The sequence below is a fragment of the Sus scrofa genome, chromosome 17, assembly GCF_000003025.6.
Source record: "Sus scrofa isolate TJ Tabasco breed Duroc chromosome 17, Sscrofa11.1, whole genome shotgun sequence".
Taxonomy (NCBI): domain Eukaryota; kingdom Metazoa; phylum Chordata; class Mammalia; order Artiodactyla; family Suidae; genus Sus; species Sus scrofa.
Genome location: NC_010459.5, coordinates 46,791,724 through 46,815,278, shown reverse-complemented (window position 1 = coordinate 46,815,278; position 23,555 = coordinate 46,791,724). Strand labels below are relative to the sequence as shown.

General features: G+C 46.5%; 1 protein-coding gene and 1 long non-coding RNA gene across 11 annotated transcripts in view; one reads left to right on the top strand and one right to left on the bottom strand.

Annotated features, from left to right (window-relative positions):
• The window catches only part of LOC102159476, a 48,631-nt gene that overhangs the window by 1,357 nt on the left and 23,719 nt on the right, over window positions 1-23,555 (top strand). For 4 of the 9 annotated variants that reach the window (XR_002340077.1, XR_308807.3, XR_002340078.1 and 1 more), the window contains exons 2-6: window positions 6,333-6,467; window positions 8,902-9,055; window positions 9,805-10,009; window positions 15,100-15,273; window positions 21,270-21,338. This is a non-coding gene — a long non-coding RNA (uncharacterized LOC102159476). Of the gene's footprint in view, window positions 1-4,985; window positions 5,311-6,332; window positions 6,468-8,901; window positions 9,056-9,307; window positions 9,383-9,804; window positions 10,010-15,099; window positions 15,274-21,269; window positions 22,604-23,555 lie in introns of those variants that run through there. The other 5 variants (XR_002340079.1, XR_001302151.2, XR_308806.3 and 2 more) reach the window with 5 other exon arrangements.
• Window positions 1-23,555, bottom strand: part of HNF4A (hepatocyte nuclear factor 4 alpha) — a 63,734-nt gene that overhangs the window by 32,227 nt on the left and 7,952 nt on the right. The window lies entirely within an intron of this gene.

Sequence of the window (23,555 nt, the reverse complement as noted above, 5' to 3'; positions counted from 1 at the left end):
AGGAAGATGAGGAAGCTCGGAGCTGAAGGCCAGTGGGTTTGGAAGGAAACATTTATGTGGTTAACTGATAACTAAGCCCCATCCTTGGGCCCCTGGAAGCTTCCTTCCTCCCTCTCCTCAGCATGATTAAGACGAACTTACCTACCTGCTAATCATTGCTGAACCTGTTGATTTTGCCTTAAAAAATTAACTGGGCATGAGTTTGCGGTTTGCTTCACCCCTAACCCTGCAAAGCAAAGGCCTGGGTGGGCAAGAGGCCGCCGGGTTATGCAAGAGGCCGTTGGCCTCCCCGCACATGGCCAGCGCCTCCTCCGCTGCTCTCCAGAGTCAACAGTCTGCTTGTTTCCCTGCTCCGGGTCCTGAGCAAATTTGCTGTGTTGCCAAAGAGAGATAAAAGCCGCTGGGGGAGCGCGTTCCAAACGGGGATGCGAAGCGGCAGCTTTGAGCTTGGGGTCCTAGAATCCTGCAGTGTCAGAGCCAGGAGAGCCCTTTCGGAGGATGCGGCCTGGGGCCTTTCAGACTAGGTTCTGAGGTCCCAGGAGCCAAAGGGGTGTGTGCACAGGCACTGCTTCACCCAGAGGGCACCGTTCCTTAGCATTTCCTTTGAGAATGGAGCCCGCTGCTGCTGAGGAGAGCCAGAAAATCACTGGTCCAGCTCAGTGCCCTTGCTCACTGCACAGATGGGGAGCTGGAAGCCGGAGTGGGGCAATGACTCGTCCAGGGACAGAAGGTCACCGGGTGTCCCAAGTCTCCAGCTAGGCTGGACAGACAGGAGTTGTCTCTGGGACTCAGTGATGTGTTCTGGATGTTAGTGAACAAGACGGTACCGAAAAGGCCTCCTCGGCTGTTCACCCTCCCGCCCAGGGCCGGAAGCAGAGCCGTGCCTCAGAGCTGCCAGAAGGCCCAAGTCAGGGAGTCGGGGGCAGAGAGGGGTCTCACCCAGCCCTGTGTCCTGTGGGCCTTCTGGGAAGCAGCCACGAGCTGCAAACCAGAGGCCTAGGGTTATAACCCATCTCAGCCATGTTCTCTCTCTGGAGGCCTCTGGCTACAGAAAAAGATGCAGGGCCCTGGCCTGACTCTCTTGACCTCTCTGAGCCTCAGTTTTCTTACCTGTAAATTGGGAGTACGCATACCTAACTCGGAGGGTCGGCATGAGGATGAAATGGAGTAGGATATATGCCGTGATAACCCTGGCCAGTGTTTATAAAGCTGTTCTGAGGGCTTTCCATGTGTTGACTCATTTGTCCTCACAGCCTCTCTGTGACGTAAGGCAGTGTTTTTTTCTTTTCTTTTTTTCAGGAATTATGATATTTTAAGTTATTTAGTTGACTCATCAGTTATATTAGTTTCAGGCATACAACGCAGTGATTCAATACTGTTGTAAATTACATACCATACCAAGTTTTTATAAGGGGCAGTGTGTTTATCACGATCTTATAGACCTGGGGCACGGAGGGGTTGAGTCATAACACAGCTTGTAAGAAGCAAAAGCTGGGATTCCAACCTGAGCCCTCTGGTTCGAGTCTGTGCTCCTAACTCCAGGCCATCCTGTCCGCCCCTGCCCCTCCAGGGCTGGCACACAGTAAGTGCTCACTGAAAAATGGCCAGTAGGATGATAACATAAGCTCCATCCCAAGGCCCAGGTGGGCAGTGTGTATGGCCTGGGAGGGCTGGAAGGTGGGAGGAAGAAGACCTATCTCTGGGCTGGAGTGGTCAGGGAGGGACTCCTGGAGAAGGCAGCATCCTGGGCAGAGGGGACATCTGGCAGCGGAGAGCAGGATGGGTGAGGGTGAAAGGGCATGGAGGCCACCTCTCTGGCTGGAGAGCAGGGCATGATGGGAGTTGCTGACTGCAAGGCTTGAGGGGTAGGCTAGAGAGTCTGGGCCAGAGAATGATCGGGAAGAAAGCCAGGAGGACTTGGGCCTCCCTGCAGGCTGCCTTCTGCCAGGTGACTTGTGACTTCTGGGCGAGGCCGTTGCTGTTCTCCTGTGTATGTTCCTCCCTACTGGTTACATTCCTGATTTCATCAACAGAAGTGACTTTGGGCGTTAGATGGGGTCTGCTCAGCCCCTGCTGGGTCTGAAGGATCACAGGACACCTTGCCTTGCCCAGGCCCTGGTCTTCAGGTGAGGGATGAACCCACAGCCCAGGAATCACCCTTGGTCGTCCCCATATTCTTGTTATGAAGGGCACCAGAAATCTGCCTAGAGGTCACTGAGATGGAGTGTTTGGGATCCTGAGACTCAGGCAGGCCAGGGCTCCCGTGTACGGTTGTATAAGTTGTTCACTGCACAAAGGTTCTCCTGTTAAGGGGGCAAATGGAGATGGAAATCCAGCCATGGTTCCACTTACCCAGCCAATTGCCCATGGAGATTTGCCTGCCCAGTAGGGGGCACCATTCACTTATTTTCACAAAGGATCCGTATGAGCCCTGTCCCAACTCTGCTTCCAGCCACTGTGTGACCTTGGGCAAGGTCATTTCCCTCCTGGGCCTTGTTTTCCCATTTGAAAATTTGTCTAGCGTCAAGCAAAGACTCAGTCCTGATGGTGACCTTTAAAAAAAATAATAATAATAATGCCCAGGCTCTATCATAGTCCAATGATCAAATCTTAGGGTGGGGTGAGTGCTAGCTATGAGGTTTTTGTTTTTGTTTTTTTTTTCTTTTCATGGTTGTGCCTGTAGCATGTAAGTTCCCGGGCCAGGGGCTGAATCAGAGCTGCAGCTGGGGCCCACGCCACAGCACACCAGATCTGAGCCACATCTACAACCTACACCACAGCATACAGCAATGCAGGATCCTTAACCCGGTGAGCCAGGCCAGGAATTGAACCTGCATCCTCACAGAGACAGCGTCGGGTCTTTAACCTGCTGAGCCACAATGGGAACTCCTATGGGTGTTTTTTAAAGTTCCCACGTGGGAGTTCCCTGCTGGCTCAGTGCTTAAGTACCCAGTGTTGTCACTGCTGTGGCTCTGGTTACTGCTGTGGCAAGAGTTCAGTGACTGGCATGGGCACTTCTTTATGCTGTGGGCGCAGCCAAAACAAAACAGAAAGGTACAAAATCTATGTCTATCTGTGATCTGAATTTCATAAAACAAATATCTGTAAATATAGCAAATAAAAACAAAGGATTTTTTTTTTTTAAAGTTTCCAAGTGCTCCTGATATGCAGCCAAGGTTGAGACCCATTGTAGGAGGACTTGAAATATAGGGCTGGAAAGACTTAGGTGTACATCTAAGTTCTTCACCTTCCTAGTTGCAACTTCAAGGAGGCTCCATTTCCATCTGTAGAATGGGACCAGTGATAATTTCCTCATAAGGTCAGAATGGGAGTTCCCGTCGTGGCGCAGTGGAAACGAATCCGACTAGGAACCATGACGTTGCAAGTTCAACCCCTGGCCTCGCTCAGTGGGTTAAGTATCTGGTGTTGCCATGAGCTGTGGTATAGGCCCACAGCTGTAGTTCCGATTAGACCCCTAGCCCGGGAACCTCTATACGCTGTGGGTGCGGCCCTAAAAAAAAGCAAAATAATAATAATAATAAGGTCAGAATGCCAGATCAGACAGTGCTTGGTGGGCATGTAGGGAGCTCCTGACTCTTGGTCTCAATGACTTATTTTGCTATTGGCAAAATGAAATTGGCTGAAAATAAAACACCCCTCCAGGTCAAGGATTCAGAGACTTGGAGTTAGGCTTCCTCTGTTGCTGTGTCAAGTCCTGGTACACGGGTCTCCATCTTGCCTGCCTACCTGTCAGACTAGTGCAATATGAGTGATGATTCTTATGGTTTGATATTTGACCCAGTCTGCTAAATAACTTAAATTTAGTTTTTTGTTTTTTGTTTTTGTTTTTTTGTCTTTTTGCCATTTCTTGGGCCGCTCCCGCGGCATATGGAGGTTCCCAGGCTAGGGGTCTAATCGGAGCTGTAGCCGCCAGCCTACGCCAGAGCCACAGCAACACGGGATCCGAGCGGCGTCTGCAGCCTACACCACAGCTCACGGCAATGCCGGATCGTTAACCCACTGAGCAAGGGCAGGGACCGAACCTGCAACCTCATGGTTCCTAGTCGGATTCGTTAACCACTGTGCCACGATGGGAACTCCTTAAATTTAGTTTTGAATCAGCTCTACAGTCACATGATTCAAAAATCAAAACCATATAGAAGGTGCACTTGAGGAGCCTTGCGTTCCCCCCCCTCCACCTCCTGCCCACCAGTCTGCCCCCGTCTTCACCATAGCCGACCACTCCTCTTAACTTTCCTCTGCAGACCAGGCAGCATGTGAGATCATCCGGCATCATCCCCCACGGCTTAAACTATTCGGCGTCTTGCCTTATCCACTTAATAGCCTAACCTGGAGATTTTTTTCCATATTGATTGAAAGCAGGCTTGCCCTAGCAATGGCGAGCAAGCTCTTGGCCCCACCCCCCACAGGTGAGGAAACTGAGGCTCAAACTGCTGAGTCAAGAGCGTTTGAACTATTGCTACTTTGCTCCAGAGCCAGTGTTTGTTCCCCTGCCCCGGTGTGGCCTTCCTGGAAGCCTGGTCCAGAGAGCCTTGGAGCCTGGCCTAAATCTCTCCACTGCCGCCCTGGCAGGGATGGGGGGGCAGGGGGGCTGGGGCTGGGCTTTCAGGACCCCCACTGTATCCGGGCCCTGAATCTCAGAGGGGCTGAAGCGTGGAACAAAAAAACATCCATAGTCATCCAGATAGTAACCCAGTGAGGGGATGTCCCCTAGGTGGGACAGTTAGGGCCTGGTGGCCATGCCCTCCAGTGCGGTGGAGCCTGCCAGGAATATTCTGGCAGCCTCAGACCCTGAAGGTGGTGGGGGAGGGGAGGGAGAGGCGGGGAGGGAAGGCAAGCGTGGCTGATGGGACAGACCCAGGGGAGGGGAGACTGAGGGGACCCCATTCCCGGAGGTGAGGAAGGGGGTTTGGGGTTCATGGCAGAGAGGGCAGTGACATTTTAACCAAATGCTTTCTGCTCAGGCAACCTCAGGGCTCCCTCTGGATTCCCGACCTGCTTCAGCTCACTGACGCACTGACTTTGGACAAGACACTTACCCACCCTGGGCCTCAGTTTCCCCAGTGCAAAAGGAAGGAGATCAGGCAGCCGGCCTTTTGTTACCTTGGCGCACCCCTAGGAGACTCTGTGAGGCTCCCCTTGCCTTGTTAAGGGAATCTGGACCTTGCCTGGATCAAAATGGGGTCTGCCCATCAAGGCCCTGGAGTGACAGCGTCTCTACACGGCTCCAAGATCTGGACTCCTCCCCCTGGTCCTGTGTCTCTCCCGCCACCTCATCCTCCTCTCCAGGTAGAGGCGGAGTCAGGGTCATACCTGGGGGGTCCCGGGGGAAGCCCTGGCCCCAGTCTGACATCCTCCCGGTGCTATGGGGTCGCATACCTCTTCATCCTTGAGGGAGCTCCCGCAGCCACTCTGGCACCCGAGACCCTGTGAGGGCTGCCGGGCAGAGTTAATCTCTTAATACTGGTCACAATGAGATTTCAGAGATGGAGGGAGGCGGTCTCCATGGAAACTACAGACCAGCCCAGGACCCATGCAAGGAATTAGCCACAGGGCTCAGTATGGGACTCCCAGAGACCCAACCCAAATAAGAGACACAGTGACCTGAATTCCCAGGTCCTGCTCCATCCCTCCTGCTAGCTCTCCAGAGGGCTTGGGACAAACCATACCCCTCATACAGCCTCAGTGTTCTCTTGCGAAACTGGATTGAGCCACCGTCACAAGGAGAGCCCTGTCACCCTTCTGGGCCTCAGCTTCTTCATTCTCCAATTGGAGTTATAATCCTTAACCCGGGGGCTTTTCTGGAAGATTCAGGCTTTGGAGTCTGCCAGACCTGAGTTCGTAGCTAGGCCTTTCCCACTCAGCCTGTAAACCTAGGCCAGGCATTTCACTCCTCCCAGCCTCAGTCTCCTCATCTATACAATGGGCACAGTCACGATTGTGCCTGACTGGTAGGTACTGATGCCCAGTAGCTGTGAGCCTCCTTCCCACCCCTTTCTGACTGCACATTTGCCCTCCACCCCAGCCACTTGTAGCTTTCAGAATCCGGTAAGTAGCCCCTGCCTTCTCTCTGGCCTTTGCACAAGCTTCTGTCCAGAGCACCTGTCAAACCTCTCTCTTCACCTCCTCATCCTCCAAGTCCCACCTTAGTCATCTTCCTCCAGGCAGTCCTGCTGTATCAGGCAGATCAGGGCTCCCCCTTGGAGCTCCCACAGCCCCCATGTTTGGCATCATCAAAGTTTAATCAAATGGTGGTTACTGGTTGTTTGTCTGCCTCCTCCCTTGGACTGTGACTCCTTTTACCCTTAAAGTTCCAGGACCCAGCTGGCACTCAGTATATTGAGTTGGATGAATGAATGAAGAAATTTGCCCATCCAGTCGTTCAACATTTATCCAGCACATTCCATGTGCACTGCTGTGGGTGCTGGAGATACAGCAGTGAATAGGTAAGACCCCCTGCTCAACAGGGTTGCAGTTTTACCAAACAAAATCACAGGATGCCCAATCAACTTTGAATTTCAGGTAAACAATGAATAATTCTTTGAATACAAGTATGTACCAAATAACACATGGTACATACTTACTCTTTGAAAAATTCCTGTTGTTTATCTCTAATTCAAATGTAACTGGGCATTCTGCATTGGATCTGGCCACTGTATTGTCTCCCTTACAGAACTTGTATCTTGGTGGGGAGGCGCAGAGGAAACAGACAGTGAGGAAGTAAATCAATAAAAGAGTTTCAAATAGTGGTTAAGTGCAGTGAAGACAATGACAGCACAATGTGATAGCGACTGCGGATGGAAGGGGCCATCTGTGGATAAGATGATCACCAGCTGGTAGCCTTTACCTTCGTGGGACAGTTCTAAGCTCCGGTGAAATGCTACTTTGGAAAAGTCCTTTGAGGCTCTTAAAGGGAGTGGAGGCTGTAAAAATTGACACAGGGCTCAGAGGCGAGCAGAGGGCGCAGCCGGGGGTCGCTGCGGAGTCTCACTTGACAGATTCCGTAATTTTGCGGTTCGTATCTGGGCCTTCATAAACCTTCAGGAACTCGCAGCCCCACCCCCTCGGTCAGCCAAAGTTCCTTTGCGGGGCTGAAAGCCGGAAGAAGGAGGCAAAGGGGCTGTGTAGATAAGCGTAGCCACCTGGGCCGGAGCTGGGAGCTCTGTCACCGTCCCCCCGCCCCTATCCCACCACCCTTGTCCCTGGTGGGACCCAGGGCTCAGGTCCGAACCTGCGATGCGCACAGCCGGTGGCCCTGCTGGAGGAAGCAGCTCGAGGCGCCCCAGCGCAGCGCTTTGCGTGTCCTGGGCTCCTCCTAGTGGTCAACGCAGGAACTGGCGTATAGAAACTTTTAAATAACTACGCGGGCTTCACCAATCACAGAGGTCGTATCGTAATCCCACCAATCAGAGGCCCAGCAACCTATGATTCTCTAAACTCCGCGGAAGGCAATTGACATGATCACCAATCACAACTCGCTGGGTTTAGTTATGGACGAGCTAACTTTCCTCCTATCACACACCAGCACATGGTCACTACGCCAATCAGAACGCAATATCTAAAAACCGGCTCCCTAAAGCGGGTACCGCGCGGCAGTTATCATATAGGAAATTTTTGTTCCCAACCTCCCGTCGCAACGTGCAAGCACCTCTAGGGAGCGTTCCAGTCTTTGTGCGGGCTGCATGTGGAAGCCCATGTTTGCATTCATGGGTATTTATATATCTTAGCAGTTATTGATAGATCATTAAATATCCTCCTCCCCTATAAAAATTTGTATGTGGGTCCAGGAGAGTGGGAAGCATGACCTTTGGAATTAAACACACTTGAAAATTGGAGTCCGTTTACTATCTTTGAAGTAGGACAATACCTACGTTAGTTGTCTGTAATCCATCAGCTCACCCCCATCTCAGTTATTCAAGCCAAAATCCTAGGATTTTTGTGACCTTCCTCCCATTCCTCCCACCTAATCAGAAAATCCAGTTCTTGCCACTTCCAACAGTATCTCAAATTTTCACCTTTTTCATCTCCACCACAGCCAACCTCGTCCCCATCACCATCCTCTCTCTAGGTCTGCAAAATTAAAATTAAAATCAGTCTTTTATCCTGCTGCTCTGGAACTTCTACCACTCACTCTACACTCGGGGGCAAGGGATGATTTTCCACAGACAGATTGGATCAGGTGCCTCCCTTACACTGTTCCAGCTTTCTGTGCATTTATACTAAAACTCATAAAATTCAGAACTCCTATGGACTGTGAGGCCTGCATGACATTGCTTCAATAGCCTTACATTTCCAACCTATTTTATTCCACTCATTCCCATCCTAGTGGCTCCAGCCACTCTGGGCTTCCCCCACCCCTCTTCCTGTCTCAGGTCCTTTGCACATTCTTTTCTGGTTGCCTGGAAAATGGTTCCTTGGTTCTTTGCATGGCTGGCAAATAAAGATCTTTCGGATCTCTGCTTAATTGTCTTGGAGGACTCTTCTATGTATTTAGGTAGATTCTCCACATCCTTCACCCCTTTATTCTCTGTCCCTGTACCTTTTTTCTTCTTACCACTTCTCACAGTATGAAATTACACATATTTCAGTTTATTTATGTATCTCATTCTATCTCCTCCACCCCTATGGAGGAGATGATCCTTGTCTGTTGTGTTTCCCAGGGTAGATCCCACATCTTGAACGGTTTAAAGGCAAACATATAACAAGTGCTTAATAGATATTTGTTGGATGAATAACTGAAGAGATTTGGGGGGAGAAACTGATATCATGTACATGAAGTGCTTAGTACATAGTATGTATTCAATGAGAAGGATTCCATGCTTACAGGGAAGTAAAATAAAAAGAGGAGATTAAAAATCACATTTGTTCCTATGTTTGTAGACTCTTAATTGTTGACCAGAATTTCTCGACCTCGGCACTATTGACATTTGAGGCTGGATAATTCCTTGTAATGGAAGGGCATGTCCTATGTATTATAGGATGCTTGGCAGCAACTCTGGAATCCACCCACTAGCACCTGTTCCTGACCCCCAAGGTATGACAACCCACATTATCTCCAGGTATTTCTAAATGCCCCCCCCCAGGGGGGTGTCTCAAAGTCACTCCCCATTAAGAACCACCATGTTAGGCCTCTAGCATTATGGAAATTTTCTGCCCAAAAATCAGCGTTTCTCAAATTTCAATGACCATAGGACTCATCTAACAAAAATTCCGATGCCTCAGGTCCCACCCACCTCCAGGTTCCAGGGTCAACAGCTAACCCAGTACATGTTTAATGAACTTTCAGGTGCTTCTGATTCAGGAAGCCCCCAGGAAAACGCCTCCAGGAAGTCTCCCTGATAGCCTGATAACCAAACACTGTGTAAGACTCCCTACCAACCTGGACCCTATCCTTGAATTCCTTTCCTTTCCGATTATCCTTTGCTGGATATATTTTCAGAGTAGTGGCGGAACCAAATCCTCGCTCAGCCAAATCCCAAACTGCCACATCTACCTTCAGGGAAGAAACAAAAGCTGAACCACAGGGTCCAGCTAAAACCTCTTATGAAATGAAGGCACCTCAACCAAAGGAATCCTGAGTCACCGCCTGCAAGGAGAATCAACCTAATGGTGTTGCCAGGCTGTCTTCTCCTGGTGGACCAGAGTGCCTTTCTGAGAACAGGAGCCAAAGGCCGCTTGGGAGGGTTGGCTTTAGTGGTCAGACAGAGCTTTCCAGACCCATCTTTCAGGCTCCTTGACTCATAATCTACCTGTGGGCTGACTTTTCCTTCTCCCTCTTTTCAGGCACCTGGCAAGATTACCCTTTCTTGCTGCCTTTGAAGTTAAATGTGACCATGTGACTGGTCTCAGCCAATGAAATGTGATCAGAAACAATCGGCATCACACCTGGGCGGAAGCTTTAGAGTCAGTGCCGTGGCTGGTATGGAAGCAAAGGGAAATCTGCAGTCATGAGGACAAGCACAGGGACAAGCCGACTCATGTTAGTAGGGTAAGTGAGGGATAAATAACCATTGAGTTAAGCCATTAAGACTTGAGCCTTTTTTTTTTTTTTTTTTTTTTTTTTAATTGCAGCGTTGCCTTTCCTGACATGACTGAGTGTGGTCTTTTCAAGGCTTCACTGACTTTCCTGTGACCATGATGATTTTCAGCGTATCTGAAAACCACCTGTTCTATTACTTAACATTTTACTGACATCAACTCACTTATTTTTACTTAGATTTAATGTAAAAGGAACGTTATTACCTCCAAATCAAACACCAGTGTCATAAGTAGAAAGCAAGGGGAAAATAAGCAGAATAAAATAAACTATTTATGTTCTGAATTAATACTGTTGCCTTTCAAGCCTCTGGGCCCTGGGTCTCTTCTCTCTTTGCTTAAAAAAAAAGAGGAGGACAGTTCTGTGTGTCAATCTTTTGGGCGCCCAAAGCTGACTGAGATCATCAGATGTTTAGAGGAAGCCCCGTATGGAGGCTGGAGAGCACCAATTCTGACTTTCTGGGCTTGAATTCTGGTTCTGCCCTGGACTGGCTGTGTGACCTTTGTCGAGTTCCTTAACTGTTCTGTGACTGCTTCCTCATTTGCAAAATAGGGATGACAATGACGTGTATGTCTTTGGGTTGCTGTGGGGTTATTTCTGTCAATACAGAGAAAAGGCTTAGAATTCTGCCTGGCACGGAGTACCTGCACAGGGGTTGACAATAAACTAATGGCAGGATCAAGATCAGGTGGGTTTGGAGAAATGTTTGAACTCAATGAAGAAGAAAGAAAAATCCTCGGTGTTGGCCAAAAATAAGTCACCTGGACAGTGTGGATGGGCAGGAGAATGCCTCAGCAGCAGGTGACATGATGAAGTTCTAGAGGTTTCACTTGGAAGCAGCTGCCTGAACCTCTAACCCAGCCCCACGTGCCATTAGTGAAGACCTAGTGCTGTAGGAAAAAAACAAAACAATGGAGTTCCTGTTGTGGCCCAGCAGTAATGAACCCAATCAGTAGCCATCAGGATGTAAGTTTTATCCCTGGCCTCGCTCAGTGGGTCGGGGATCCAGTGTTGCCTTGAGCTGTGGTGTAGATTGCAGATGTGACTCAGATCCCGTGTTGCTGTAGCTGTGGGTGTAGCCTGGCAGATGCAGCTCCAATTCGACCCTTACCCTGGGAATTTCCATATGCCGCAGGTGCAGCCCTAAAAAAAAAAAAAAAAAAAAGATGGAGTGCTCCAGTCCAAGGAGCTAGGAAGCCCACTGGGATACATGAACCATACATGAAAAGTTGTGTTTGAATCGAAGTTTAATAGAAACACTCACCATACCCTTTAGAGAATAACTGAAAGATCCAAAAGAATTCTGGGCTGATTGTTGGAGAAGAGGAAGGGGCAGTGTAGCAACAAGGTTGCCCACTGTGGCAGAGGCTGCAGTTTGTCCTGTATTATGTAGTCTTCCTGTCTTCCTTTGTAATAGAACCTCCAATTTTCATTTGAGCACATGGATGCCCCCTCAAAAGACTTATTTCAAGCTTCCCATAAAGCTAAGTGAGGCTAGGAGTTCCTGCTGTGGCGCAGTGGGGTAAGGATCCAGCATTGCCGCAGCTCAGATTCAATCCCTGACCTGGGAACGTCCATATGCTGCAGGTGTGGCCATTAAAAAAAAAAAAAAAAAGGCTAAGTGAGACCACGTGACTATGTCCTAGCCAATGAAGTATAATCAGAAATGTAATGTGGCAGCTTCCAGGAACTTTTCTTGAAAGAAAAGCTAGAAGAGGGAACTTGACTTTCACTCCTTTTTCTTCTTTGTTGCTTGCTCCATCTTTCTGCTAGTAACATGGCTGTGTGGTTGGAGCTCTGGCAGCCACCTTGAACCATGAGGATGAGGCCCTCACAGAGGTAGAAGGAACCTGGGTTCCTAAGCACTGCCTTGGAGAAGAGCCACCATCCTAACCTTAGGTTGCCTACCCCTGGACCTTTATAAAACTGAGGAATAATCTATCTTGTATAAACTACTGCTATTTTACATCTCAGCTACTCATAGGCAGACTAAACCCTATTTGAAATACCCATTATTACTGCTTCTGTTTGATATTTTACTAGAGACCCAAGCAATACAATAAGTTAAGAAATTAAGGGAGTTCCCATTGTAGCTCAGCAGGTTACAAACCCAAGTAGTATCCATGGGGATATGAGTTCCATCTCAGGCCTCGCTCGGTGGGTTAAGGATCTGGCATTGGGGTGAGCTGTGGTATAGGTCGCAGAAGCAGCTCAGATCCCACATTGCTGTGGCTGTGGCGTAGGCTGGCAGCTGCAGCTCCAATTAGACCCCTAGCCTAGGAACTTTATGCTGCAGGTGAGGCATTGTTCCTCCCCCCAATTACTTATGATAGCAACAGCAGTTATTGCTAGGATAATTTTTTTTTTCTTGTCTTTTTGCCTTTTTGTTTCAGGGCTGCTCCCGCGGCATATGGAAGTTCCCAGGCTAGGGGTCTAATCGGAGCTGTAGCGCCGGCCTACACCAGAGCCACAGCAACGCGGGATCCGAGCCTCGTCTGTGACCTACACCACAGCTCATGACAATGCCGGATCCTTAACCCACTGAGCAAAGCCAGGGATCGAACCCACAACCTCATGGTTCCTAGTCGGATTCATTAACCACTGAACCACGACGGGAACTCCTTCTAGGATAATCTAACAAAAGACCTTTATGTATTAAAATTGGCTAACCTTATTTTGAAAAAACATAAGCCAACCTATATAAATGAAGACCTATATAAATGTACCATGTTCAGAAAGAAGGCTTTCTGAAAATTAATCCAGGGAAACTTCATTAAAATGAAGTCAGAAGCCCAGAAGGGGGAGCTGTCATGCATGTGCTACTGGATGTCAGTACATATCCCAACAGGAAGACCTATACCTTACATCTCTGGAAGGAAGCGACGCTATCTTACTATTGGCAGCAGGAGGAAGAAGGATTTTCTACTTGCTTGGCAACAGCTAAGCCAATAACTCAGCTAATGAAAAATCACTGTGCTTCAAACTCCCAGTTTCCTCTGATGGACTGTTTATAGCAGCTCATCCCAGCTTCCCGCTCTCCTCTATAAAAGAGTTCTCTCTCCTTTGCTTTCTCAAACTTGCATGAGGTTTGCCGTCGTTGCTTGTCCTAAATTGCATTTCTTTGGTGCTCCCAAATAAACCCAGTTTTGCTGGTAAAAATAACTGGCTATTTTGCTGTCTTAGGTTGTCAGATTCATTATGCAGAGATGAGAGTTCTTCCCAAATTAGCCAATACATTCAATGTAATTTCAATTAGAAGATCAACAGCACAAAGCCACTTAGCACAGTACTTGGAAAATTGCAAGCAACTGAAATATGGAGTTTCCTTTAGTGAAATTCAGTGGAGACAAATTGGCCATTGGCCTCTAAACTCGTTCTGTCCTGTTCAGTCTCATCTTAAAATGTATGTAAATGAGAAAAAAGAACAGTTTTTTAAAAATTATAATAGGAGGACATGCTCTCTAATACATAAAATTATAATTTCACTGTCTAGTGTTGTAATCACTAGCTGCGGGTGGCAATTAAGCATTTGAAACATGGCTAGTTCAAACTGAGATGTGCTGTAAGTGTAAAATCCACATTGTATTTTGAAGACCTAGTATATAAAAGAAGAAAAATAGCTCATGAATTATTTTTATTGATACTGAAATAGTATTTCAGCTATAGTAGGTTGAATAAAATATTATTAAATAATTTTAACTATTTCCTTTTTTTTTTTTTTTGGCCACACCCAAAGCATATGGAAGTTCCCAGGATGGGATGGCATTTAAGCCTCAGCTGCCACCTACGCCACAGCTGCATCAACGTGAGCCTCAACAGCAACCTGAGCCGCCACAGAGACAATGCTGGATTCTTAACCCACTGTACCATAGCGGGAAATCCTTTTAGACTTTTAAAAAATTAAATGTTATAGGAGTTCCCGTGGTGGCTCTGTGGGTTACAAACCCAACTAGTATCCATGAGGATGTGGGTTCCATCCCTGGCCTCACTCAATGGGTCAGGGACCCGGCGTTGCTGTGGCTGTGGTGTAGCCTGGCAGCTACAGCTCCAATTCAACCCCTAGCCTGGGATCTTCCATATGCACTGGTGCAGCCCTGGAAAAAAAAAAAAAATTAAATGATTCCCTTTCCTATTTTCTTTTCATTGTTTCAATGTAGCTACTAGAGATAAGTAGAACAGTATAGAGAGCCTAGAAAAAGATCTACATGTGTTTGAAAATGGGAGGAGACAAGGAGTTCCCATTGTGGCACAGTGGAAAGGAATCTGACAAGTAACCATGAGGTTGCGGGTTAGATCCCTGGCCTTGCTCAGTGGGTAAAGGATCCAGCGTCACTGTAGGCTGTGGTGTAGGTCGCAGACACAGCTCAGATCCTGTGTTGCTGTGGCCCTGGCATAGGCCATCAGCTGTAGCTCCCATTTGACCCCTAGCTTGGGAACCTCCATATGCTGCAGGGGTGGCTCTAAAAAGCAAAAAAAAAAAAAAAAAAAAAAAGTGATGATATTACATATCAGTCAAGAAAGGATGTCCTAGTCAGTAAATGGTTTGGGCCAGTTGGTAATCCATATGAAGAAAAATGTAATGGCATCTCTCTTTTATTCCACAAAAATCAGTTCCTATGGAATAAAGACCTATGCATGAGGAATAAAACTTTACAAATTATAGAAAACATTTAGCCTAATATCTTTATGCTTTCAGGGCCCTAAAAGAAGCAAAAATCATAAAGCAGAAAGGAAAAGTTTACTAAATGTAATGACCTTATTTATAATTTGTAAACTTCTATACAACAAAAGATATTCTAAAGAGACTGAAAAGGCAAGCCCCAGACTGATTAAAGGTATATTCCACTAATAAAATGAGAAAAGGATCTGTATCAAGAATAAATAATTCCTTCAAATTGTTAAGATAAATAATGCAGTAGCAGAATGGGCAAAGAATATGAACACGCATACTCACAGAGGAAATTCAAATGGAAAAAGGAACTCATCTCTCTCTAGCAATGTGGGGAAATGCAAATTCTCATTTTCCATTCATCATCTTTCAGAGTCAAATGCAGATGAAAATGTGGAGCAACCAGAACTAGACGCTCCTGATGAAGTGGTGGTTGGTGGGCAAGATAGAGCCATGTGCCAATAACTCATCAAAGCGAAGACGCCCGTCATCTGAGATCCGGAAATTCCAGTCCTGCACATTATCCCAGAGACACTCTCACCCACAGGTATATGAATGTTCTTTGTAGCAGTGTTTAAAATAGTGAAAAATCAGAAACACCTCCATTGGCCAAAACTGGAATGAATATCCTTGGGATGTTCATTGACAGCTTTTTATTTTATTTTATTATTATTATTTTTTTTTTGTCTTTTTGCCATTTCTTGGGCCGCTCCCGCGGCATATGGAGGTTCCCAGGCTGGGGGTCGAATCGGAGCTGTAGCCGCCAGCCTACGCCACAGCCACAGCAACACCAGATCCGAGCCGCGTCTGTGACCTACACCACAGCTCCCGGCAACGCCAGATCCTAACCCACTGAGCAAGGCCAGGGATCGAACCTGAAACCTCATGCTTCCTAGTCGGATTCTTAACCACTGAGCCACGACAGGAACTCCCATTGACAGCTTTTTAAATGAGTGCCCTAGTGTGGCTTGTCCCAAAAATAAAAGGAAGTTGCTGAAGGACACATGAGATTTGAATAAGTTTTTCAGACATGCAAAATCATATTATATCTAGTTTATGTAGAATAAAAGTATAAAAACATGGCTAGCAAAGAGCAACAGCAAATGTTTATGGGGGGGATCACCTCTGAGAAGGGTGACAGAGCAATGGCATCAGGGAGGAGTACAAGTGGGGGTTCAAGTCTAAGTGGAATGTTTCATTTCTCATTAAAACAAACAAAGAAATGAACCTAGTGAAAATATGGTCCTGCATGTAGGATTTGACAAAACCAAGTGTTGGATACATCAGTGTTCAGGGTATTAGTCTCTCTGCTTTGCTGTAATATTAGGAAACATGATACATTTTAACATTTTTTAATGAACTATAGTTCATTTGCAATATTGCATTAATATTTTTAAAGGAGATGGTGAAAAAAAAATTAACTGTCTTTCTAAATACCAGCAAGACAATCAGTAACATAATTTTAAAAATCATGCTATTTAAAACATCTAAGGGAGTTCCCGTTGTGACACAGCAGAAATGAATCGACTAGAAACCATGAGGTTGTGGGTTCGATCCCTGGCCTCATTCAGTGGGTTAAGGATCTGGCGTTGCCGTGAGCTGTGGTGTAGGTCACAGGTGCAGTTTGAATCCTGCATTGCTGTGGCTGTGGTGTAGACAGGCAGCTACAGCTCTGATTCGAGCCCTAGCCTGGGAAGTTCCATATGCCATGCGTGAGGCCCTAAGAAGACAAAAAGTAAAAAATAAAAGAAAAAATATCTATACAATTTTTTTTTCTTATATCTAGGATTGTAAGAAGCTGTAGGATTCCTTTGTTTAGGGGCAGGGAGTGCTTTAATGGGTGTTCATGCTTTCAGGGGGCTCTGTGATGCCCCTATATGAACACATGAGAGGCCTCTCTTGGAGTGAGTGCCCAAGGCATCGTCCTGTGTCAGGAGCTCTGAGGAGTTCTCTGATAATGAAATTTATACACCTTTCTTTAGTCCAGCATTTTTCTTATCTTTCTTTTTTCTTCCTCCCTTCCTCCCTCCCTCCTTCCTTCTTCCTTCCTTCTTTTCTTTTGACGGCAGTGCCTGCAGCATATAGAGGTTCCCAGGCTCAGGGTTGAATTGGAGCTGCAGTTGCAGGCCTAGGCCACAGTCGCAGCAACACTGGATCCGAGCCGCATCTGTGACCTATGCCACAGCTTGTAGCAATCCTTAACCCACTGGGCGAGGCCAGGGATCGAACCCACATCCTCATGGGCACTAGTTGGGTTCTTAACCCACTGAGCCAAAACAGGAATTCCCAGTCCAGCATTTTTCAGACATTGCAGAATAGAATCCTTCTTGTCTGAGTTGCCTTGCCTTGGGAAAGGCTGACCTAGTCACCTCCAAGTTGCCTTCCAATCCTCACTGTCAGCATTCTAGTCCTGGCTCTGCCACTCACTTGCTGGATGACTTTGGCCAAATCATCTTTCCTCTCGGGGCCTCAGTTAATTAAGATGTTTATTAAATGGGTGTGTGAAGTTTCGACTCCAAGACCTCTTACCTGTTTCCAGCTCAAAAACCCCTTCTTTGGAGCCCAGACTTAGGATGGATGACATTTCCACTCAATTTTATTCGTCTTCCCTCAGTTAATTTTTAATGACTTAACTGCAGCAGGCTCATGGTAGAATAATTACAAAAATGCCCAGCAGTGAAATGAAAAAGAATTCAATTGACTCCACCTGCCGACGGAGGCCCTTTTTCGAAAGATATGATGCTTGCCAGCATTTACGGAATACATATGTCCAAAGTCTGTGCTAGAATAAAATTGTTCTTACCTTCAGTTTATAGATGAGGAGACTGAGGGTCAGAGAGGTAAAGTCACCTGTCCAAGGTCACACAGCTTGCCGAGCTCTAACCCAAGTCTTTCTGACTCTGCAGCACAAATTCCCAGCCACTACCAGATAAGGCCTCCCTCCCTTCAACACTACAAGATTCCCTTTCCTCTTGGCTCCTGAAGTCATTCAGAATCCTCTCCTCTCAGAGGAGCAATGGGAGGATATTAATCTCCTCCAAAAAAGTCAGCACCTTCACTGTGGAAGGACCTGTGTCACTTCCCCAAACTCAGTCTACCTTATCTCTAGAAAAATTATGACTTGCCCTGAGAAGGGGAAAAAAAAATTAATCCTCTCCCCACCCCAACTCCACCCCCCAAATCATAGGATTGGGGGGTAAATTCACAGGCTGGAGACAGAAGAATGAGTGTGTAATTAACTTTCAAATTGACTATTGTTTTATGTGAACGTCTGATAAAGAAAACACAATGGCTGCCAGATGAGGGCTGGGAGGTGAGGTTTCCCAGTGTAGAATTCTAGAAGACAGGTCTTGAGTTCTAGAGCCTGGGCCTCCTGACAGGCAGGCAACAAGGGTGGGGACACCAGAGATAACTGTGAACTGGAGAAGAGACCCAGGTCGGGACACCAGCCCAAGATGTTTGGCTAGAACTGGTCTAGTCCGAATGGGAAACAGAGGCAGGATGAGTTAGCAGTGAACTTGATCATTGCTGTAGAATCCAAGGGGCTAGAGCTGCAGTGTCCAACAGAAATAGAATGTGAACCACATGTGCCATTTAAAATGTCCTAGTAGTCACATTTAAAAACAAATCTAGGAGTTCCCGTTGTGGTTCAGTGGGATAAGAACCTGATACAGTGTCCATGAGGTTGCGGGTTTGATCCCTGGCCTCGCTCAGTGGGTGAAGGACCCTGTGTTGCTGCAAGCAGAGGCATAGGTCACAGATGCAGCTCAGATCTGGCATTGCTGTGGTTGTGGCATAGGCCTGTAGTGGCAACTCCGATTTGACCCCTAGCCCAGGAACTTCCATATGCTGCAGGTGTGGCAGTAAAAAGAAAAAAAAAAAAAGTAAATCTATGAAATAGGAAATCGTGTGCACAAATAATGAGCTTTCTCTTGGTTTTAGCAATCAGGGGTCCTAAACTCAAGTGCCCTCAATGCCCAAATAGATAATAGAGGTATATAAAACAGAGAAAGTGTAAGCAAATTTCACTGTTTCCTATAAGAAAATTAACACAGCAAACATATGGTCTATATCTATTAATCTAACATTAGTGGAGAACACTAAGGAATGGTGGAGACTGTGGCAAGTTAGAGGAAAGCATGCCCAGTCTAAATTAACTCCAGTGACCTTTTGTCTCATGGGTATGGGAGGGGTCAGTGTTGCTAGAACTTCTGACTCTTTGAAAGAGGCTGGAAATTGGGATTTTTAAAGGTTAACAGTCAATTGAAGTGGTTTGTGTGTGTGTCTTTTTTTTTTTTTTTTAGGACTGCACCCACAGCATATGGAGGTTCCCAGGCTAGGGGTCATATTGGAGCCACAGCTGCTGGCCACAGCCACAGCAGTGCCAGATCCTTCCCACATCCACAACCTCTACCACAGCTTGTGGCAACACCGGATCCTTTAACCCACTGAGTAAGGCCAGGGATTGAACCTGCATCTTCATAGATACTAGTCAGGTTCTTAACCCACTGAGCCACAGTGGGAACTCCAATTAAATTTAATTTAAAAGCAAAACTGAGTGGTCTGGGTCTCAACCTCTGATCTCCTTTAAACTCTTGGCTGTGTTTTAGAGGAAACTAAGGAAAGAAACTGTTTCCTTTAGAGGAGGAAACTGAGGTTCAGAGTGGTTAAATATTTTCCCAACTCACAGCAAAGACAAAGAACTGGCTCTTTGGGTCATTTTTGCTACTTCCTCTAATAACCAATATTGATTTTTCACTATTCTTATTGAGAATTTACTAGGTGCCAGGTTCTTTGCTGAAAATTTGACGCCATGAAGGAAGTACTATTTATGATGGCAGATTTAGAGATGGGAAACCAAGGCTCAGAAAGGGGGAGTGACTGCCTAAGATCCCCCTGTGAGGCTTGAACCTGGGTCTAGGTTTAATTCTAAGACTTTTGCTGAAGAACCTCAGAACCCAGGAGCCTGGTGGTTTTCACCCTGGGGCTACTTTGAAGGGCCAGGGGCTGTGGGGTGGGCAGCATCCTGTACCCACCCCTTTCTTCAGCCCAGGTGTGCCTGTTGTGTCCCTCCTGAGAACCGACTTTCAGTAAGATCTGGTTTGAAGAAATGCCACTGCCATTTTTTTTTTTTTTTAAGTTTGAAAACCACTGATGAACCCACAGTCTCTTGACTGAGAGGAGAGGAAACTGAGGCCCAGAGGTGGCAAATGCCTGAGGTCCCTCTACAAGCCAGCACCCGACCAGGACCAGAGTTGGGTTCCGGAGGCCAGGCCTGGCCGGCAAAGCTGCCCGCTCTGTGGGCCAGGGCCTTCCTCCAGCCCCTCCGGGCTCCGGCCAGGGAAGGGCCAACTGCTCTCTGTGTCTCACCACCTCCTCCTCCTTTCCTCACGCCTGTTTGGATAACTTTTCGACCTGTTCCTTCACAAGTGCTCTCTGAGGTGTGGCTGCCTCTGCTGCTTGTCCCAGGGAATCCAAGGGCCTTGGCCGTGTGACGGCCCAGGCCTGGCCAGTCCCGTGGCAGACAGTTGTCAAACAGTGGCTGTCTGTGTAGAGGGAGGACTGTTTACCCAGGGCAGGGCCCAGGCAGAGGCTACAGCTTCCTCCCCACGTCATTGGCCCATCCTGCCCCTCAGTGGACTGACTCAGCTGTCCCCTCTGTATTTGCTCATTCCACAAATATTTATGGAGCGCCTACTGTGTGCCAAGCACCATTCTGTGTGCTGAGGATATAGCAAGACGGCCAGATTCTCTGCTCTGATGGAACTCACATTGTAGTGGAAGAGACAGATGATAAACAGATCAGTGAATTCACAATTCCAGAGCTGGAGAGGATAATAGGATGGATAGCCATGGCTGGAGGAGGGGCAGTCTTAGATTGGGTGGTCAAGGAAGGCCCTTCTGAGTGGGGAACATCTGAGCAGAACCAAACGAAGCGAAGAAATCAGTTACTGGAACATCTGGAGGAAGGGTGTTCCTGGCAGAAGGAACAGCAAGTACAAAGGCCCTGGGGCAGGGATTTTAAGTGCAATTGTGTCCTGAACTTCTCCTCTAACTTATAACTCTGCCTTGTCTCTCTGTTGCTTTCTATCCCAGGACTCTCATTTTCAAGTACAGTTGAGAGTGTTGAACCGGTGTTTATTTAATTAAATGGTGTTTAGTTATTCCCTTTTCCTTTTTAAGAGCTTTGGAAAAAAAATTTTATCAAAGCTATGTAAGTACACAATTGAAAAAATCAAATACTTCTACAAAGCAGATAATAAATAGTGGCAGTTGCCCACCCACTCTTTGCTGAACCTGATTCCCATTACTCAGCAGCAACCACTAGCAGCTACTATAGCTGCATTTTTCCCCCTCCCAGTGTTTTCCTCTATATTTCTAAATAGCGTGCTTATACTGCTACTTCTTGATTTTTTTCAGTCTTAGGTGTAATGGGTTAATTTGCTAATAGGAAAGATGCTATGAACTATTTTCTAATTTGGAGATAAGCTGATATTCATCGTTTCATTTGCCTAACCACAGTATTATTACCCCTGTTCACAGCTGATGGAGTCCGTGCATGAACCAAGGCCTCTCCATGCGGTATCTCCACCTTTACAGTAACCCTACAAGGTAGGTAGGTGTTAGCCAACATGACAATGCTGCTGCCACTTGAAATCCACTGGAATTGGTTGCATTTATAGAAAAGCATTGTACCCATTCCCTAGATCTGGAGAGGTGATCAGACCCAGCATTATTCACAGTATTTTCTGAGGAGGACCTGGAGCCCAGAGCGATAAAGGAAAAGCCACCTATCACAGTGGGGTGGTTAAAATAAAACCCAACTTCCAGCCAAGACGGAAGGAGCCAGGGTCCCTCTGTGAAGGAGATAAACTCGTCTATCTTACATTTGGAGTTTGTTTATTATGCCAGCTAGTATTGTCCTTACTAATACAATGCCCGGGTCTATGTGTAGGTTATTTAACCTCTTCCTTACCTCTTCTGAGAAATGTATATGATGACAACACCTACTCAGTGGGCAGTTGTAAGGATTAAAGGAAGTAATTTTTTTGTTTGTTTTGTTTTTTGGTCTTTTTGCCTTTTCTAGGGCCACTCCTGAGGCATATGGAAGTTCCCGGCTAGGGGTCTGATTGGAGCTGTAGCCACCGGCCTACGACAGAGCCACAGCAACTCAGAATCTGAGGCACGTCTGTGACCTACACCACAGCTCACGGCAATGCCGGATCCTTAACCCACAGAGCAAGGCCAGGGATCGAACCCACAACCTCATGGTTACCAGTCGGGTTCATTAACCACTGAGCCACTACGGGAACTCCCAAAAGGAAGTAACTTTTGTGAAGTATTTAGAACAGTGCCTGGCCCATCATAAGTACTATATAAGAGATAAAATAAACCAGAGTTGGAGAATGAGTATGTCAGGACCCAAATCTCTGTCTTCTGATGCCAAGTTCAGTATTTGACTCTAGAGCCCCAGGCATTTGCATTCCTCTTTGTGATCTTTATCATATTTGCCCACCATCTGTATCTTAATTTTTTGTAATTATTTACTTGCTAATTTTCTTTCTTTTGAAGACATACATTAATTTTTAAGGATATTTTATATTAGTGCTTGAATATGCTAGTTATAATTTTTTTCTAACCCACAGTAAAATACATTCAATAAGATTTAAAAGTTGTTTTTCCATGGACTACCCAAAATCAGTCCTTGTTCCCTGTGGGGATACTTAAGGAAAAGTAATCTATTTTTAGGTCTGTAAAGAACCTTTGGGAACATTCTGTCCAGTGGCTTTTAAACCCTTTTGACCATGACCCTCAGTAAGTAATACATTTCATGTCACATACTTTATATACGGTGGCAATAAAAATTGTAGTCAAAACATAGACTCCGGAGCCTGCCTGGGTAGGAACCTTCATCACCTCTTAATGCGTTTGTTACTTTCACTGAGTGACTCAATTTCTCTGTGCCTCCATTTCCTCATCTATAAAAGGGTATAAATAAGAGCCCCCCTACCTCACAGGGTCATTGTGAAGATAAGGTGTTAATATGTGTACAGCCCTAGTACGTGATCTCTAAATTGTTGGTATCGTCACAACCTCACACACATCCATAAGCATATAGAATGAACAAAAGTTTCACATGCAAAATTTACTCTGACTACATGAGATGTACCAGGATGTTTTCTATTCTGTTTTACTTCACGTAAAAACGTGCTTGTCTGGAGTTCCCGTCATGGCTCAGTGGTTAACGAATCTGACTAGGAACCATGAGGTTGCGGGTTCGATCCCTGGCCTTGCTCAGTGGATTAAGGATCCAGCATTGTAGGTCGAAGACATGGCTCGGATCCCAAGTTGCTGTGGCTCTGGCATAGGCCGGCAGCTACAGCTCTGATTCAACCCCTAGCCTGGGAACCTCCATATGCTGCAGGAGCGGCCCTAGAAAAGGCAAAAAGACAAAAAAAGAAACAAAAAAACAGCAACAAAAAACAGTGCTTGTCTTGGTAAAATTTTAATAGTCTATTTGTGATTTATGATTCAAAGATAAGGCAAGAAGTGAAAGAAATTAGTTGATTATATGAACAGCAAATGTGCTGAAATTACTTTGCCCAGCACAGTGAGGGTACATTAGCAGATCTGGGGTCTCTAATAGCTTGGGCCCTGCAGATCTATGATTTCTAGTGAGGACTGTTGAATTGTACTCTAGGAATCATATATCTTAAAACCAAAAATATGTGCTTCAAAGCCTTTAAAAAATATATTCAATGTATTTCTCAATATGCAAGAGTCAGCAAATTATACCCCCTGAGCCAAATCTGGCTCACTGCCCATATT